Raw genomic sequence first — 20,909 nt, forward strand, 5'->3', positions numbered from 1 at the left:
ATATGATCAGACCTGGTAGGATCACGTGGCTAAGTGGGTAAGACGGTGGCTCGCTAACCTGGAGGTCGGGTGTTCGATCCCTGCATTGGCCGAGAACGTTCATCCAGATTTTCCGGCGTGGTTTCCCCTTGTCAGTAATGCAAGACAGAGGGCCTGACAAGGACAGCTGTCTAGTCGTTCGGATGGGACGAAAAACCGAGGTCCCGTGTACAAATTGGCGTGTCCGTAAAAGATCCCTTGGCAGTTGCAATTCGATATAAGAGTAGGCCGTAGCGCCGCTGCCCGGGCAAAATTGCCCTCATAGCACACTGTATGGCGTATGCCCGTCTTCATTAGCCGGGCATACGCAAAACAGTAGGACGTTAAACCCCATTTCATTTCATTTCGATATGATCACCACGATTAAAACCACTCGAGATAGTGGGAACCTAGTATTATCAAAGAAATCAAATACAAGTAACGATCAATCGACACAAGCATTAAGCACGAACTGTTTATTTTGTCAATATAAAAACACAATTAAAACTGTCATATATATAATGTCCCTATTGAGTCCAGGAAAAGGTATGTGCAGATAGGTTCGGATATGTGTCGATACGATCAACTTGATTGCCACAAATGCCTCAATATATGATAAGATCTGATAGAATCACCACGAATAGACCACGATTAAAACCACGATTTCAATTGTAGCGCGAATCGTGATAGTGGGAACCTGACATTACACTGCGTGGGCGAACCCGGGATAGAAATAAATCATTGTACCTCTACCGTATTTCCTAATTAATTGACTTTTGAATTTCTGATAATAATCTAATGCAATTCGTACATAAGTTATACCCATCATTCGGACGTAACTCGGGTACATCGGTGTTCACATTGGTGTACACGTAAACGAATGAATGAATGAATAAAATAGGATTTAACGCCCTACTGTTCTGCTCCGCCTGGGCTAATGAAGACGGACATACGCCATACAGTGTGCTATGAGGGAAATTTTGCCTGGACAACGGAGCTATGGCCTACTCTTATATCGAATTCCAATTGCCAAGGGATCTTTTACGTGCACGTCAATGTATACACGGGACCTCGGTTTTTCGTACCCTCCGAACAACTAGACAGCTGTCTTTGTCAGGCCCTCCGTCCGGCACGACACACGTAAAAGAACAATTGATAATTGGTAAATTATACTTCCTCATTTGTCACGTAATCATAGAAATCATATTTTACATACGTTTATCTCAAAATGAGCGACCTATGACCATCGCTGATACTGTTTTCCGATCTCTAACTATAGTAAATAAATTGTATAGCCTACTAGCTGACAGACAGAATCTTAGACAACTGTGGTTTAACGTCCACTCGACGCAAACTGTGTCATTTTAGGATTTACATATTGTACAGGTTTATTTTTTTAATTGAGATGTGTGTAGGCTTTCCAGGTCAGATCGCAGAAATTTGGCGTTTGTTTTGAACATGCTCAAAACAAACGCCGTGACTAGGCGGTTATTTGTGATCATAGAGACAACAGCACGATAGTTGGTGTTTCTACCACGCTTATGGCGATCTTGACGCGCCCTTAAACCAATTCCAATCGCCATAGCAGCGCAGTAAGGACGCCACCCCGGTCTGACGGGGGTATTAGCAGTGGACGGAAATTGGAGGACCCGAAGAAAATCCACTAGATTAGACAGACGACCATACACCGTCTCACGATCAAAAATGGAATCGAAAAAAAACCCACATGAATTATAACAAAGTCCTATGATCTAAAGCAGAAATAGTATAAGGTGTGGACACTGAAACAAGCAGGACAATAGGATGTTAAACCCGAATTAATTTCATTTCTAGAGCGCAAGTGATCAGGTGTGGAACCTAAACTGATGTAATCATAAAACATTAAAATTCAATCAGTCATGATCATTTATCATAAAGTATGACCAACCTGACAGGAAGCGTGTTAATTGTTACAATAAATTATCACGATTTGAAAGCGTGACACCATGTATTATCTGATATAGTAGCAATGGCAACTTCCTGGTTGACGATGGCATCTAAATATAGATATAGTAAAATCTGGTTTTTAATCGAACGGAAAACCGGAAGTAAGATAATTATGACAGTTATAATTAATAGTAAGCCAGTGATTCCATATTCTATATTACATAGACAATGGCATATAGATATAGATATAGTGATCTGGTTTTTAATCGAACGGAAAACCGGAAGTAAGATAATTATGACAGTTATAATTAATAGAAGGACATCGTGATTAGTAAGCCAGTGATTCCATATTTAAAGGGGCATTAGGTAAGATGAGATAAAGAGCTGGCAGTTCTCGTCTTAATAATTACAAATAGATAATGAAAAGAGAATATGCTGAAAATTTAAGAATTGCAATAGGCAGATGCAGCTCTTGCATAATGTATGTTTAAATGATGTAGCATGCTAGTACCATATTCTGTAGCAATACCAACAGCAATAAATTGAGGAGATTGTGTGGGCGAATGGTTTAATGAGCGCACTTTAGATCATAAAGGGTCAAGTGACGTGGTTTCGATTTCTCACTTGCACACAGGACTATCTGTCTAAAATCGGGGGTTTGGGGAATTATTAAAATAAAATTGAATCATATTATTATATTAGTTTGCGTCGAGTGGACGTTGCCCCCCCCTCCCGCCGTTCCCTCTCCCGCCCCCCTCTCTCTCTCTCTCTCTCTCTCTCGAATTACCAACTTAAAGATTTTTATCAAACAAGAACGAGAGTGGGCCTATTATATGAATCTGGAATCGAGCAAGACGTCATCGCAGCCATCTTGGTATCGTGAAGCCAGAGTTAACATAACTGTATAACTCCAACACCAGAAGTGGCAGTGCATCGCCACCGAGCCTATGCCACTCTCCGACTCAAACTACCCTTATACCAAATTAAAGCCACCAAATGCGAACAGACGAACACACAGACACAGAACTAGGGTTTAAAGTCTTCATTGATGTCATTCATGGATAAAGATCCAGTGATTTTTATCTGATATTATTAGTACTACCAATTTGTCCCTTCCGGAAGCTTAATCCGGGACAAGCGAGAACCTGGATTGACAAATCATGTAGCCTCTCCCGGGACATTCTGATGATGAGAAAAATAGGGTTTAACGTCCACTTAACGCAAACTAGGTCATTTCGTTTGCGAGTAGGAGTCTATAGAAGTAGGTGAAAACCGGCGAACAGTAGAAACCTAACGAGGACAAGTCGTCGACTCAAGTCCTTGTTACGTACACGTATGGAATGAGAAACACACCACTGTGACACACCTCATGATCTGCAGCACACACGATAGACCATTCGCTCCACCCACCCCACCCTACCCCACCCACCCCCTAACATATGACTCACCACGCAATAAACACAACAATGGACCAGTGATGATAAGGGCAGGGTGAAATTCCGTGCCAGAATATTTCAAGTGAATAGTCCACGTCTTTATTGGATTGTGTGTGTTGTAATATTTATATTTACCTAGACGAGATATTTACCTGTCGTTCGATCAGGTGGATATTGATCTACCTGTCATTAGTAGAAAAAATCATAGAGAGCAGGAGTAGACCGATCTTTTACTAGAAATCATAAAAACAACACGACTATACCGACATCTTATCTTAGAAGAACTCGCCGACAGCAAAAAACAAATTTACTTAACTGTTTTCTCACCGGATATAAGGATTGGTTCTATAAATGGAGTGGGCTTGATTCTCATTTCATGAAGATTGTTGAGACATTGAAGTTTAGAAGTAATTAAACAGTCCATGAGTATGTGTTTGTGTGTGTATACTGAAACTTGGCAACCTTCGACCTAGACATTGACTAATCTGAAATGACCGAGAGTTCAAGATAAACCGGAAGTGGTTCAGTGGTAAGTCAATAGAAATTTACTAAAGGCATTATAATGTGTTATATCTTTTATTTTGTTTCTATCTTTAACTGTTTTTTTCTACGAGAGAGAGAGAGAGAGAGAGAGTGAGAGAGTTGGAGAGAGAGAGAGATATTATTGCTTTTGTCAGTAACTGTTTATTATTTATTAGCTTTCGTATTTTAGTTTTACAGTTGTGATAATCTATAAGACTATTAACAAACGGTGACGATAAATTCTATAAATATCCAATACGACAATCAAGACGAATAACGAATGTTTATTGAATGGGTGTGTTCCAATATATTGATGCGCTGTTATCGTGACACTTACTGTCTAATCACAAGAGAGAGAGAGAGCGAGAGAGAGAGAGAGATATGTTTATTTAAGAGGCTAACAGGGCGGTGTTTAGCAGTGGGAAAGACAGTTTTGAGTCTAGCCAACACGTGCTAGTTTATTTCGGAACTAAGATATGGTACATTTTTTATTTCAACAATTTGCTTGAAAGAAAGTATGTAGCACCATGGGTCTTTCTGTCTGACGTGGAGAGCGGGCGAGAAAACTGGTCGCCACATCCTACATACGACCCATGCATCTTTTCTTACTACATATTTCTGTAGCCTTGTGATCGTCTAGAATTTGTCTCTAGCTGTCTTTACTTCTGCTTCACGTTGTGTATTTAATTCTTCCAGTTTCTTAAGGCGTTTGTCTTACTAGGAATAATAATGCATACATGTAGTTCGCTTCTACATTTTATATAGCATATACCTGAATACAGGTATACAAGCATAGCACAAATTACAATACTATATAGCTAAAACCACTTCTCCACCCTATCCAGCCTCTCGGCTGTCTAGGAACTCAGATGTACCCTCGATCTCTGGAATCTAATGCAAGTCTGACTTACAGGGTTCCCCGGTTTCTTTTAAAGGTAAATGAATATCATGCACAATAACGCGTGATCATGGCCCTGAACTTGTGTAATTAACAAAATGATTGGTTACTTTAAATCAAATGATGCAATTAGAATAATTCCACTCACGTGTAATTCTGGTGGTAAATGAGTGACATATGTTTTCGATAAATAACTCTTTTTTATGTGTCAACTGTCAATTACAGACTAAGTTGATTTAGTGCACACTATATATGTGAATATGTTTGAAATTACTAACTTGCCAAAGATATTAATTAATGAAATATAAAGGCATCTTATTTCAAGAGCAAAAATTCTAGCAATAGTATTACAAGTAGTTACTGTAGTAAACGGTGTCTGGTCGGACGTTACTGCCTGTCTCTATAGACATGTAGTATGAAAATAACGCTTAACACCGTCTCGGTTCTAAGCCTATTTTGGAACCCTTGCCTTTTTTTTACACCGTGATTCTTCTTTGTTCGCCAAATAAACAAAATCGTTTCTCGACACACCTGACACACATTTATAATAATTCAACACTATTTTCAAAAACATAAATGCGTTTGAATTGGTCTGCCATTAGGAAACCCACGCTTGCGCAAACGGAGGTCACGGGTTCGCGGCTATGCCCATCCAATATTCACAAAAGCGTTATTTTCATATTACATGTGTATATGGGAGAGACAGTAACGGTGAGGGACTGGCCTGATCTGTGAGCGTTACTAAAGTAACTAGGTTAGTTATCAGTCGGGTCTGGGGTAGGAAATGGATTGACCCAGAGGAAAACCACGCGATTAATTAGACACGTACACGTAATCCTTATCACGTACACGCCGGGCTGATCTAAATTTCAGATGTTACAACACTCAGCCAGGTGGTAAAATTAGAAATTAATATTGCAATATAGCCTTTTATTACTATTACTAATAAAAGAGCCGGTTTTTAACTGCCATTTACCACCACTTGGTTTGGTTGTAAATGACAGTTAGAAAGCTGCTCTATTATTAGTAATATAAAAGCATGTGTTCATATTGCAATATTAATTTCTAATTTAACAAAACAATCATATCCGTGTGATTGTTACACGTTGTCAAACAGAATTATACAAACAGTACAATGTTTTTGAAAGAAAGCGATAAAATCTCTACATCATGCACATACCTTGCTTTTAGTGGCATTTAGTAACTGGATAGCGTAATAAACTATAATAATTACTTATGGTAAACATTTAGTAACTGGATAACGTAATAAACTATAATAATTACTTATGGTAAACATTTAGTAACTGGTACATAATAAAGCATACTTATGGAAAACATCTACCATCATATTTAGTAACTTTATAGAGTAATAAACTATACCACATAATTATGGTAAACATCTACTAATATATTTAGTAACTGGATAGAGTAATAAACTATAACACATACTTATGGTAAACATCTACTAATATATTTAATAACTGGATAGAGTAATAAACTATAACACATATTTATGGTAAACATCTACTAATATATTTAATAACTGGATAGAGTAATAAACTATAACACATACTTATGGTAAACATCTACTAGTTTGTTTAGAGAGAGAGAGAAATGGGGTTTAACGTCTACTCGAGACAAACTATGTCATTTCGGTACTAGTACATGGTTCATTTTTTTATTTCAATAATTCGCTTGTGCGTAGGGGTCTTTAGCAGTGGGAGGTAACCGGAGGACCCGGAAAAAACCCACGAGGTTGGACAGGCGACCCTACTCCTTGTCACGATACCCCGCCAGTTGACTGGTTTGTTTAGATAACGTTTCGAAGACTATTTTCTCAACTTTATCAAGATCATAAGCAATACAAATTGTGAGACAAATACATATAGAGAAACTATGGCAACAAATCTGAAACCATACAAGAAAACCAATAATGAGATAATATGCAAGATATAACATCAAAGGAAACAATTAATTTAAAAGGGTCATTATAATCCGATAGTATGTGTTGGGCTAATATTCTTCGAAACGTGACATGAATTAGTAAACATGTCGAAATAAGAATGGGTCGTAAAATTGAAGTATTTGAGAAAAAAAAAGCTGGTGCTTTCATCGTGTTAAGACGAATAGTCCGGCCATTTTATTGTGTTACTATGATATCACAAATGACAAATTTAAATATAAATTATAAAAACTAAAACGAAATAACAATTAACCACGAAAATTAATTAATCAAAATGTTATAATACATGTAATCATATTTTAATTACATCTACATATTTACCAAGATCTTTCAGCCTTACGGCGTCTTCACGGCAAAGGGTGCCGTGACGCCGAAAGGCCTTGGCAAATATGTAAAGGTAATAAAAATATAGTTTTTTCCATCCAAATCATAGTATTTTTATATATCAATAAATCCGAATCTTTCAACAAAATCAATAGTGGTCGAGATGATATTCAAGATATAAGATCAAAGGAATCAATTAATTTTAAAGGGTTGTTATGGCTACTGATAACGTTAACACGTCGCCTGGATATACTAATAACCAGCATATTCTTCTGATTAAGCATTGCTGGACTTACAATTGATAATAATAAAAAAAACATTTATATACCATGTGATTTATTACAGACAGCGTTACATAATTTACAGGTTGGACATGTAGTGTTACTTTCGATGACCTCTACTACATGAAGATATGAGAGGGAGAGAGAGAGAGAGAGAGAGAGAGAGAGAGAAATGGGGTTTAACGTCCACTCGACACAGACTATGTCATTTCGGGACTAACATAAGGTTGGACAGGCGACCCTACTCCTTGTCACGTACAACCGGGGATTCGAAACCACGACAGTCGACTCAATGACAGACTTTATGATACAGCGCGCCCACGCTAACCATTCAGCCATCCAACCCCCCCATGAAGATATGACCAGTTGTAGTGGATAGTCACGTCAAAGGTCATACGAGCGACTTTGACCCTATGCCGTCAGACATTTGATTAAGCAATCAGCGTTGATGTTTCTAGTGGGTTACCCACAGTTCCGTGCAACTCACGCCAAAAACTTGCCGTAACAGACCGTTTCATTGGCTAATCCCTCACATTAATCAGAACGCGGGTTATATAACAACTCTTCCAGATCCTAGTGTAGTAAAGACAAGTAAAACAAAATGTTGAAGTATAAAAAACAAAACGAAATAGGATCTGCGCTTTAATCAGCCTGTATAAGAGTGGGCTGTGGCGCTGCTGTCTGGACACGATATCCTCGTTTTCATTACCCCCGTTGGTGTAGAACAATAGGACGTTAAACCCTATTTCATCTCGTTTCCATATATTATAGTTTAACATACATATGATAGATACAGCTATTTTAAAGGTGGACAAGTGCCATTTCACACAACCTGTAAAAATAGTATTTTTGCATATTTTTAGACCAGGGCACTAGAATTGACATACTGTGAAAAGAAGAATTAGAATGATATAAATGAACAAGTTGTTAAGCAAATCTGCTAAAAATGGATTTATTTGAAGAAATCAAATAATCGTATTTAAAAACAACGGAACTGCAGGTCTACTTTATTGCTATGAAATCTTCAATTATTAATTTGAGTGTCACCAGACATGGCTCTCAGCTGATTTGGACATAAATTGCGACCGGGAAATTGAAGCTACTGATGTATAGATGTTACAATTTTCGTTAGTTTGTTTTCTGTACTTGTCCACCCCAATCTGCCCTATTCGTTTATTTTTTCCTAAAGTAATTGGAAAGATTTATTAATCCTAATATTTGTATGCGCGTGGCGAATATTGATCTTTACTTAATCTAAATAATTTTAAACTTCCGCAATCCTTGAAATATAAATCCCCTCGCCTATAAAGACAATATCATTGATTCGGGTGAGATATATGAGTATAACTATGCAATATAACTATGGGTATATCTAAGAATATATCTTTATCTCTACGTGATCGTGCGTCTTGTATGAAGTGTAGTTCGAATGTGCACAGTCATAGATCAGAAAGCAGCATAGATGTCGCCATAGATATGGCCACTATAATACACATAGATGTATCCATAGATATACCAACTATAATACACATAGATATATCCATAGATATACCAACTATAATACACATAGATATATCCATAGATATACCAACTATAATATACCAACTATAATACACATAGATATATCCATAGATATACCAACTATAATACACATAGATATATCCATAGATATACATACTATAGATATACATACTATAATACACATAGATATACCCACTAAATACACATAGATATATGCATAGATATACCCACTATAATACACATAGATGTATCCATAGATATACATACAGATATACACATACACCCGAAAATTGAACCGGAAGTGGTATTCCAACGCCACCTAACCTGTGTTACTTCCCTGACCGAGCTACCCAAATACACCAAATTTCAGCCTCGTGGCAGCCCTGGTGTAGCCGCCAATCCTAAACAGACAGACAGACAGACAAACGACAGTCACAAATATTACCATAGATAAGATTTAGTAGAGGCTGTAACGTTATAACCATGTTGAAGCTAATTCAGTTTGTATGTGCTGAATAAAGATTAGATTATCTCCTCTCGATCTGCCTCTTCCTCTTGATCTGCCTTTTCTTGGGTGTAAAACTAAAGCATGAACGAATCAGCTTATCCCTACTACTTGTTCTAGAACAACTTTATTTGGATCGAAATGCTAAAAGCTTTGGTACCGACAGGGGTCCTATATAGTTGAGGGTCAACCCCCCGGATAGACAGACGTCCGTACGCTTTGTCACGTACAGATCCAGAATCGCCCCCCCCCCCTCTCTCTCTCTCTCTGTAGATCACGTCGTTAAGATATGAAGATTGATAGAACTCGATATGCTATAGTGTTGATGTTTATTAATTAGACCCACCTACTACGTACAGTAATCAATGGATGGTTAGAGATACGTCCTCTAATCAGAAGATAAACATCCGGGCTGTTTAGATTGGCTATTATAACAAATATCATCGGAAACGTGTGAATATCACTCGCATCAATAAACTTAAAGGGCTAACCAGCTGGTTCACTCATGAAAGTGTTTTATATAGTATCTGTAACATGATATTTATATGGATTTTAAAGCGAATTTAGGTTAGATCTATTGCATAAGGTGACTTACAGATCCTACCCTAACCCACTACTCGTCAAGAATCACGTGCCCTAACCCTATTTACATCACGGCGCCCTTGATGAAATCTGCAGGTAGCTTTAATAGTTAGATCTAGCCGCGAATTGGGCTTCTTCTCCATTGAATATTTCGGCTCATTAAACTGGGGAGCTCGCATTAGGCTTCTTCTCCATTGAATATTTCGGCTCACTAAACTGGGGAGCTCGAATTAGGCTTCTTCTCCATTGAATATTTCGGCTCACTAAACTGGGGAGCTCGAATTAGGCTTCTTCTCCATTGAATATTTCGGCTCACTATACTGGGGAGCTCGATCCGTACGTTAGCCGAGAAAGTTCATCTGGATTTTCCAGCTATAGTTGTTCGGATGGGACGAAAGACCGAGGTCCCGAATACACATTGAATTGCACGCAAAAGATGCCTTGGCAGTTTGAATTCGCTGTGAGAGTAGGTTGTAGCTCCGCTGACCGGGTAAAAATTTTCCTTCTATAGCACACTGTATGTCGCATGCCCGTCTGCATTATCCCAGTCGGAGCAGAACAGTAGGACGTTAAACCCCATTCCATTTCCATTGAATTTTATCAGTTTGATTAATTTCTTTTTTAAGAAGTACATTTCCAATTTACTCCAATTTTACTTTCGTTCCGCGGCATGGAATATAAGGTAATTAACGACATAAGGATTTTTTTCTATTTTTGTTAAACTCCTCTAGAAGGCATCGACTATTAATGTGTAAAAGAAAATCTTCCAATTACTATTGCTTTATAACTTTTCCTGTGAATAACACCTACCGTCAAACATTAATACAGGAGTAAATCAATTTTAAAAGGATCTTTCTTAATGGGTCTTCGATTTCTTGGTTATTATTCCATCTTCTACTTTCGTTTTGTACACTCCTCCCTGCGGTGTGTGAACACATTTTAATTAGAAATACACGTCTTTGTTTGTGGGGGTTAAACAAAACGGAAACATGGCAATCAGTAATTTAATATCGTCCATATTTGTTTGTGTTTTATCTTGTTTATATTCTATGGCTTAACATCAAAATTCATTTTGAAATTTAACTAAAATAGCAATTAAATTGTATATCTTTTTATTTTTTCTTGTACACGAGACCTCGGTTGTTTGTCCCATCTAGATACTGGTTCTTTCCAAACTGACAAGCGGAAACTACGCTGGAAACTACACAGGGAACAGATGATCTAATCCCGGGGTACCAAGGATCTAACCCGGGAACAGAGGATTTAACACAGGGGACAGATGATCTAAGCCGGGGAACAGAGTATCTATCCCGGGGAATAGTGGACCTAACCCGGGGAATCAGAGGATCTTACACAGGGAACAGATGATCGAACCCTGGGAACAGATGATCTAAGCCGGGGAACAGAGCATCGAACCCGGGACCTTTAGTTAATGAGTTAGCGCCTTACTCAGTGAGCCACCGTGGATCTACTTTCGTTTTGACGTCTTGTCCCTTCAGTCAGGTATCCAACAGATGGTTGGGGACAAATAGAATCTGTCAGAGTAGGATTATCGATATCGATACCACATGATACGTGTCTAATAATATAGAAGATTCCATTAACCATTTTTTCTCTCTCTCATTTTCTCTCTTTTAAGATGAATCAATATTATTCTGATTATAAGAAAGACGTCGACAGACACAAAGCGAAATACACAATACACGATATGACAAGATTTCACCAAAAAACAGGTAAATATTACAAATTTGTTATTTCTATTTTTCATTTATCCTGATATTCATCCGCTTTTTAAAATCTATTTTAAGTTTTCTCTCCAGTTATACTTTTATTTACCGTTTTATTGCTGCTTTATTTATTTATGTAGTTATATTTTTTAAAATCTATTTAAAGTTTTCTCTCCATCGTTTCTGTTTATTTATGTAGTCATATTTTTATTTACTGTTTTATTGCTCCTTTATGTATGTAGTTATATTGTTTGTTTACCGTAATATTTAACCGATGTATATCTTTTTAGATAATTATTTAAGTTTAATTTGATTCTCTTTTATTTATATCATTATTTACCATTTTATTGCCCCTTTATTTATGTAGTTATATTTTTTTGTTTAGCGTTATATTTATCCGATGTATACGTTTTAGATAATTATTAAAGTTCTAGTTGGCCGTTTAATTTTAGGCACTTTACATCACCAGTTTGATAAATATTCTAGGGTTTATTGATTAGTATTTTTTATTAACCGTTATATTCATCCGCTTTATACCCCAGTTTGATAAATATTAACGATTTATTTATATTATTTTTTTTGTTTATCAATATATTCATCCAATTTATACCCTCAGTTTGGTGTTGTCTCGTCATCATCAGCTTTATACCAACAGTTTGTAATAAATATTAAAGTTTTAATTTATTCCGTTGTTTATTTAACCCCTTTATGACCCCCGTTTGATAAATATTAAAGGCTTTATTTATTTATTTTTTATTTACTGTTATATTCATCCGCTGGGTTTATTTATTTCGTTTTATATTTACTGTTATATTCATCCGCTTCTTACACTCTGATAAATGTTAATGGTTTATTTATTGCTGTGCTATTTACCGTTATATTCCTGCGCTTTAGCCACAAGCGCGTTAATGTCTCGCCTTGTTCTAACATTACCTTTATCTATTACGTTTTGTTATATTGTCTTTGTTTGCGAATAATGTAATTTCCGTTTTGCTAGTTTGTCTGTGCTAGCGAATAATGTAATTTCCGTTTCGTTAGTTTGTCTCTACTTCAGAATAATATTATTTCCAATGTGTATCGCTCATAATATCCAATTTCTACTGTCTATGTCGGTAAAATGGTTTTACATTTTAGATTTGTAAATGCTATTAACTTACAGCTTTATTAACTTTTAGCCATTTTATTTAAAGGGTCTTTTGATCGTCGATGATTATATTTCCCGCTAGTTTAAGATAAGCGATACTCTCAAGTATAGTGAACGTGCTTTCTCCACTGCTTCTCCCATCAGCAAATGGATTTAAATTTCGTTATTATTTTTATGAGACTCGAATTTAATCCCGTGCGTCTATTTGTTTTAGTTATTGATTAAATAATTATGTTTGTTCCCCCTGTTTATTTGTATAAAAATGTTATTTTTAAAATTTCAACCGTCGTTCATTTATGTAGGTCATATCGGATAATTAATTAAGGAGAATAACATTATATCGTCTGATGACTGAATCTATTTGTTAAGGCAGCTCAAGGTCGTTGAGATGTAAATAAGGTTAGAGCACGTGATTACTTACGAGAGGTTACTTAAAAGTCTTCACATAAACACTGACCTAGGATGATGAAAATTTGGTTCGTAATATTTTCTAGTTTTATTAAAAATGCATGCAATACATTAGATTTATATACAGAGTTGATTTCGCTGTTTTTTGGTGTTGGTGGCGCCGATGGCCGTCCTTCGGTGTCACTTGTGGTATTCTGGTATTTTTGTTTCTGAAGAAAAAAGAATAAATTTGAGGCTCTCGGGTGAGAGCCACATTAGTATGTTTCCTACTTGGGCTTGGAATTTCTAAAAATGATTTTTTTCCACTCTCCCGGGGGTAGGGCTAGGGATTCTTATAACTAGTTGATTTTATTTACTAAGGGTTAGTTAATATTTGTTATATTTTTCTTTCCAGGAATCATCGATGACAAATACAAATGTGTAGAATTGTAACCTTTGCAATATAGAAGAATATGGGAGGTTTTTATATTTTCTGTTTATGGTTTGCTTTGTTTACAAAAATTATCACAGCCTGGGAGTTCAACATATGTAAGTATACATTTCTCGGTTTGTCCGATAGCCTAGATCGTGCACGTTTTATGCGAACTTCCTAACTAGTAGTAGTGAAATATTACAGGCAACTCATGTACAGTGCCGGATTCAGATGAAGAAAAGTGAGTAACCCCCTCCCCCCCCCCCCCGTCTAAAGGAAGATGAAAGCGTGTTTTAGACACACTTAAAGATACATTACAGGAGATTAGATAAAGGGTTGGCAGTTCTCACTATAATACTTAAAAACTAGATAATGTAAATAGAATATGCTAAAAATTTCAGTCGAATTGATCCACTCTTAACCGAGATTTTAGCGATTGAACTTTCGGCCTAGCCTCGATCATCCTTACTGAAGTCGGTACGATATAAACATAGTCTCGATTATCCATTTCATGATTAAATCATGAATGAAAGTTGAGCAGCAAATGGGATCCTAATTCAGTAAATATCGCAGGCTAGCGATGACATCGAGAGCTGATTATGGTCTGGTTAAGTTATTAATGTCTAACTAATAATTTAGATGTTTAAGACTACATGTGTAAAAAAGGCTAATGACCATGTCTATAATATTATACTACACTTTGTCGAGTGACCCCACACATGAACTTGAGGATCCCAGACTTCAGTCTCTTGAAAAATCCGGTTCTGTCCATGTACTAAAACAAGGATATAAAACAGCAGTAATATTAACATTATACATTTCACGGCTTGTCAATCAGAATAAAACTTGAACTTTTGAACTAGGCTTGGCGAGGGTCATATCAGCACTACGATTTTTAAAATTGTAGACTTTTCCTGGAGAAAGTATTTAAATGTTTTCTTTTTACCATTGCTTCACTAATGCTGATATTTTTCATTTGTAACCAAAATACAGAATTCTTTTTCAGGGGTAGGGGAGGTTTTTTTTTGCAGTGGAACTCAAAGTACCACATGAAAGAATTAATGTAGTAGATTAATATCGCGTTAATTTTACATTTTATTACCTTTTTTTTAAAAACAACAGATAGATGTTTAAATTCGCTAAAGTAATTTATTGTCCAATGCTGTTGTTGCTTGTAATTGTTTATTACAAATTTAACGGCCAATACATTATATATGATGTTATAGACAGGTTGATTTAATTAAATTATTTACATGAAAGAGTAATAATTTTGTTTTAAAAAATGTCACTTTAAAGCACCGTATTTATTGGACAGTGTTACAGTTATGTCTCTTCTCTCATCTTCAGGCATAATTCACCAAACTGGTGTGGATTTCCCAGAATCAAACCTTATACAATACATGCACGATGCTATGTTTTCGTTCACCGACAGAGGGCGCTTTCCACAAATAACGCTTAATACTTCCCTGATTGAGCTCTCAAAGACGGAATTACTAGGCATAACGGACAATGGTAAGTATATGCGCATATAGATTTATCTTTACTTCCGGGAGCCACGAAGCTTGGGGGTACAAAGTTCGATTCTGATGTTTTTCGAGAAGTATCTCAGGAAATTATACTGGGTTTTCCAGTGTGGTTTCCCCTTGTCAGTGGTGCTAGACGAATGGAGTTTAGCCCCCTACTTTTCTTCACCGACAGGGTTAATGAAGACGGACACAACGGCATAACTGCTTACTCTATATCGAATTCCTTCCTTAAAGGGTTCTTTTATGTGCATACCGACGTGTACACCGGACCTCGGTTTTAGTCCTATACGAACGAATAGACACTGCCAGGCACCACAGGCAGCAGGTAACCACACATAATAACCAGCAACAGGATCGACCCCGAGACTCCTGGTTAATGAGCCAGGGTCTTACTCAATGTGCCACCGCGGCTCCCACAATGTCTAGCACTCTGGGGTCGAAGTTTTTTTGTTTTTTTTGTTTAAACATATTTTATTGACAAATATCAAAAGGATTGAGCACAAGTTTCAAAAACTTAGAAAAGCCCTTTCCATACATAGAAATGATAGACATTATTTAATACAAACAAGATTGCGAAATAGTATATACAATAATAAATAATTTATAAGTAATATAAGTAAAGTCAGATGAATTATATCGCAAAGCTCTATATAAAATAAGTGAAGAGGTGATAAAGAGAATATAAAATTATATTTAAAACATTGAAAAATAAAGTTTAATAAATGGGATATAAATGAACTGATGCATGTATAAAATGACAAAATAAATAAAAATGGGGGGTGCGGGAAAAAAAAAATGTTATCCACCAAAAAAGCTAAAGCTAATAATTTATTCTAAGATGTAACTACTAACAATAACTTTTATTTAAATCGTTTTGAAAGTTTGATATATTTGTGAACTTCAAGGAAAAGGTTTGTATTCATCTCAATTGACAATTCTGAATTGCCGCACAATAGGATATCTATATTTATCACAGAATAACTTGACAGTGTATTTAATAGTTTAGCACGAATTACATCATATAAGTGACATTGCAGGAAATAGTGTTCGGCATTTTCTATAAATTTGCCACAAGAACATGTGGGATCATTCACAACGTTTATTTCATACAAATCATTTTGCAACGAACTACACCCATGCCGTATTCTAGTGTGAATAATATTTTCATGTCTATTACCTTTACAATAGTAGATTGGCGCTTTATGTATTAAGGAACGTAATTTTTGTTTGTATAGATATTTGAAGGATTTAAGAGTGGTTGATTGCTTTATGGGGTCCTCTAATAATAATTCCCAATCTCGAATTGTTGTGGGGAAGTACGAAGTTTGGTGTAATGTTGTTCTACAATAAGGATATCTATATTCGCTAATGTTTCTTAAATTGTATTTTTGTGGTGTTTGTTGATAATATTCTAGAATGTCATATAAGTATGCTGGGTTTCTCTGATTTTTAATTTGAAAAAATGTAGTTAGTCGCTTTTGTGTACGTCTGTCTGACAATTTATTCGATCCGGTTTCAAAATAAAGCGCTTCACGAGAACAAGTTTTAGTTAGTCCAGTCACAATCCTGGCAGCTTCTAGCTGTACCTTTTCAAGTTTTTCGGTATTGGAAACGTTACACCCATCCCACACTTCACATGCGTATTCCAATTTTTGCCTTATGAATATCAAATATACATTATTTAGAGTTTGTCTATTAAAGGTGAATTTTAGTTTACGCAAAATATATAATAATTTTGAGGTGGACGAGATAATAGTTTCTATATGGATGGTCCATTTGGCGTCATTTGAAAGGGTAATGCCCAAGTGTTTGTGACATTTAACCACTTCAAGTGCTTGATTATCGAATATCAGACTCGGATAATTTTCTGTTTTTTTAGAGCTAAATAAAATAGCTTTTGTTTTGTTTGGATTAAAGTTTATAAGCCAATTATTCGCCCAAATGTTAAGATTTGTCAGATCGTAGTTTAGGGACTGTTCTATCTCTGAAACTGACTGTTTGCTACACCCAAGTGCCGTGTCGTCTGCAAATAATCTAGCCACATTATGGAGTACATCTTGTACATCATTGATGTAAGTCAAAAACAAAAAGGGGCCCAAAACTGATCCCTGGGGAACTCCTGATTGAAGAGTAATCGAAGTTGCACGTAAAAGAACCCTGAAAGATGGAATTCGAAATATGGAAGTATAGATCTATTGTACTTCTGTTTGTGGATGTTTTCATATATTTTGTGTATATTTATTGAGTGGTTCCCTGTCTTACCAAGAATTTTAAATCAGTTGTATTAACTGTGTATATTATTGGGGAGGGGGGGGGGTGCTATGAATTGTTTACCCTATCTGCGTATTGATCTGTAGTCCGCCTTCATTGTCTGTTAAATATCAAGTAATAAATGTTTATGACGTGCTTGGAGGAAACCGAAGTACCCGGAGTAAACCCACAAGAATGAGAAGGCGCCCCTATCCTAAGGCGCATACTCTCAAACCAGGGATCACGACCGCAAGCCAGAGGTAGTCGTCTTACTAATAACCCCCTAATAAGTGTTGAATATTATTTCCAGGTTGTTCTAAAATACCACCAAGTTGTCATGGATTAATCACAATAGCCGACTGTTCGCAAGCTTCATTGATCAACGTTTGGGCTTCCAAACACGTGATACCTCACGTGATACTCAACGATAAGTCATGTGATCACCATTCAGATAACGGAATCAAAATGACGCCATATTATCACAGTGAAAACGAGGCTATTACAGCGATTGCTAATCACGAGCAATGGTCGGAAGTTTTAATTTTACATGATTCCTTTATAGGTAAAATAATATATTTTCAAAAGTAGCAATTTTAATTATCCAAACACGGGATATCTCACGTGATACTCAAAGAAAAGTCATGTGATCACCAATGAAACCAGGGATTCAAAATGAGGTCATAACAGCTTAGTGAAAACGAGCATGTTAATAATTTCAGTTATCAATAATTTTGTCAATTTGTTTTTATGAAACCATTTACATGACGTTATATGACGTGTAGAATATGACTATTTCTAACACAGATTTTCTTACCAGTCACCTTTTTGCAATACTTTGGGCGCTTATGATTCATAGCCACTCTAGGGCTCTAGGAAAGACTAAATTATATTTAATCTTTCTTTCTTATTGATTTTTGACAAATAAGGTTGCTCTGCTTTAGGAACATGGAACAGACAAAGTCCCTGAACTATTTATAGTGATAGCCATGTTACCATCACTGCTTCGAACATATTAATTTGTTGTAAAAAGTCAACCACTTTTTTCTTTCAAGGTTCAAAACAAAAAGCAGGCTTGATAAATGAATTATCGAAATATTATATAGGCTCACTATGCCTGGACATCGACGATGGATTATCCAGTCATATGCAGACCATTTTAGATTCCCAATATCGAAACATTATTGTTATAGCCCGTGATCAGAATGTACGGGATGTATTCCAACAGGTACGATTAATGTAATCTTCATCACCATCACCTTCTCTTTAGTCATCATCATCTTCATCTTCAGGTTTCAATTTCTTTATTAATTTATCATCAGCAACAGCAGCAACAACATCTTCATCGTCACCTTCTTCATCTTCATCACCCCCATCATCATCATCATCACCATCATCAGCATCAGCAACAGCAGCAACAACAGCATCTTCCTCATCATCTTCTCTTCACCACCCTCATCATCTTCATCACCCTCATCATCAATGAATCATCTTCATAACCCTCATCATCATCTTCATCACCTTCATCATCTTCATCACCCTCCTCCTCATCATCATCATCTTCTTCATCATCCTCATCACCCTCATCACCATCGTCATCTTCATTACCCTTATCATCTTCATCATCATCATCATCATCATCTTCATCTTCTTCATTACCCTCATCATCTTCATTACCCTCATCATCTTCAACACAATGATCACTCTCATCATCTTCATCACTCTCATCATCTTCATCACCCTCATCATCATCATGAGCTTAGAATAACTATTATATATCTGGAACTTTTACAGGCTAAAGATTTGTCAATGTTGGATGCTGCGTTTTTCTGGTTGGCATATTCTGATACGATATCCGCAGCATCTTTGAAAGAGGGTAAGGTGAATGGCAGTAATGTTGTATTTTTAAAGAGAAAGTTACCGGCTGGGAGTGATCTCCCTTGTCTACAGGTCAATGGTCAATGTACAGGAATCGATTACAAAGAGGTAGGTAAAAAGATTGGGTGGGTTGGTGGGGGATACGTAATAAAAGATGGACGTTTCTACTTTCAATTTACTTTTTACCATCGCCGATGATTGTCTGTTTAACCATAAGTGTTAGGTAGTATTCAGCGAACACTTCAAAGCTCACAACTAAAAGCACTGCAAATAGGTCAAACAACGTTTCTACATTGATTATACGGTGAATACATTTGGTAGTGAATACAAAAGGGAGATCTAAAGGAAATAAAGAAATTAATTACTATGTTAAGTACGGCAAGTTATCATAGCTAACAGTTTATATTGAAAAAAACACTATTTCACGAATTCAACTTTTTTACGAGCTAGGAGCTTTATAAAACCTTAGTTTTAACTAAATAAGTAAAAGTTTTAGTGAATAATAACCCAAGCTGTTTCTTTGACATCACTTCTTCTAATATATGTCCATTGTATTATTTTTAAAATGGAACATATTTCTTGACATCTGGACAGCATTCATCGTGTATTATTGCCAATTGTTTAGCGTAGTAATGTAAATTAAAATATAGATGTGACGTCATCGTTTGCTGTTGGCTTACTATTATTTCAAATAATGGTACAGTGTTGGGTAATACTATAAATTTTACCTTCAGTGTTGTGTAGTACTCTAACTATAAATTATATCGGATTTACGTTCAGTGGATCACTGTACCAAGTTTATCCTCAGAGAATGACGTCAAACAATTAGTTATATTTCATGTGCCATTAGCTCTCATTAGTACTGTATCTAATTAGTCCATATAAATCATTAACAGTATTATAATTAGTGATTGTATCGAAATAATTCCAAGACACCCACAACCCAAGTTATTATACATAATTCTTTTTATCTTTAGAGTGCACAGAAATTATCTCTGCTATAAAGATTAGAGTGCACAGAAATTATCTCTGCCATAAAAATTTATTTTATTTGTATTTGTTAGAATTCATTAGAAATATATTAGGGACAAATCGTGCTTTTGCTCTAAAAAACGCTTACTGTCCATGACAATCGACGAGTAAAGCGATCTATTCTTATCTGATTTCGTATTTAACATGGACGATTGGCTGGCAAAAACAAACACAGATACGTGTTTATTTAAAGGCTCAATACCACTCTTGTTGTAACATAATAATATGTCCCAATCTTTATTCTAGTCAACAAATTGCATTATTTTACAATATTCCAATTAATTGATGATACAAATTTCATCTTAACACACCTAATTTAAAAAATTGGAAAAATTCAACTAAATGATTTGAAAAGCCTAACATAAACCTTTTCAAATGTGACTTGGATTTAAAAATATTTTCGAACCCTCTGGACAAGTAAAATAGGATGTAATGAACAATTTACACACCAGGTAGGACACATAAACATCTAATACTTAAAATAAGGCTATTATTTATTTTCTGGAGCTGTCAAGCCAGCAAGAGTGTTATTGTCCTTTAATGTGTTTAGGAATTCTTA

General features: G+C 36.0%; 1 long non-coding RNA gene across 1 annotated transcript; it reads left to right on the top strand.

Annotated features, from left to right (window-relative positions):
• The first annotated feature begins 11,627 nt into the window (after positions 1 to 11,627).
• Positions 11,628 to 19,404, top strand: LOC130010902 (uncharacterized). The gene is made up of 6 exons (XR_008786190.1): positions 11,628 to 11,709; positions 13,650 to 13,783; positions 15,015 to 15,179; positions 17,754 to 18,005; positions 18,496 to 18,668; positions 19,235 to 19,404. It is a non-coding gene; the product is annotated as an uncharacterized LOC130010902 (long non-coding RNA).
• Positions 19,405 to 20,909: the final 1,505 nt, after the last annotated feature.

The sequence above is a fragment of the Patella vulgata genome, chromosome 2, assembly GCF_932274485.2.
Source record: "Patella vulgata chromosome 2, xgPatVulg1.2, whole genome shotgun sequence".
Lineage (NCBI taxonomy): Eukaryota > Metazoa > Mollusca > Gastropoda > Patellidae > Patella > Patella vulgata.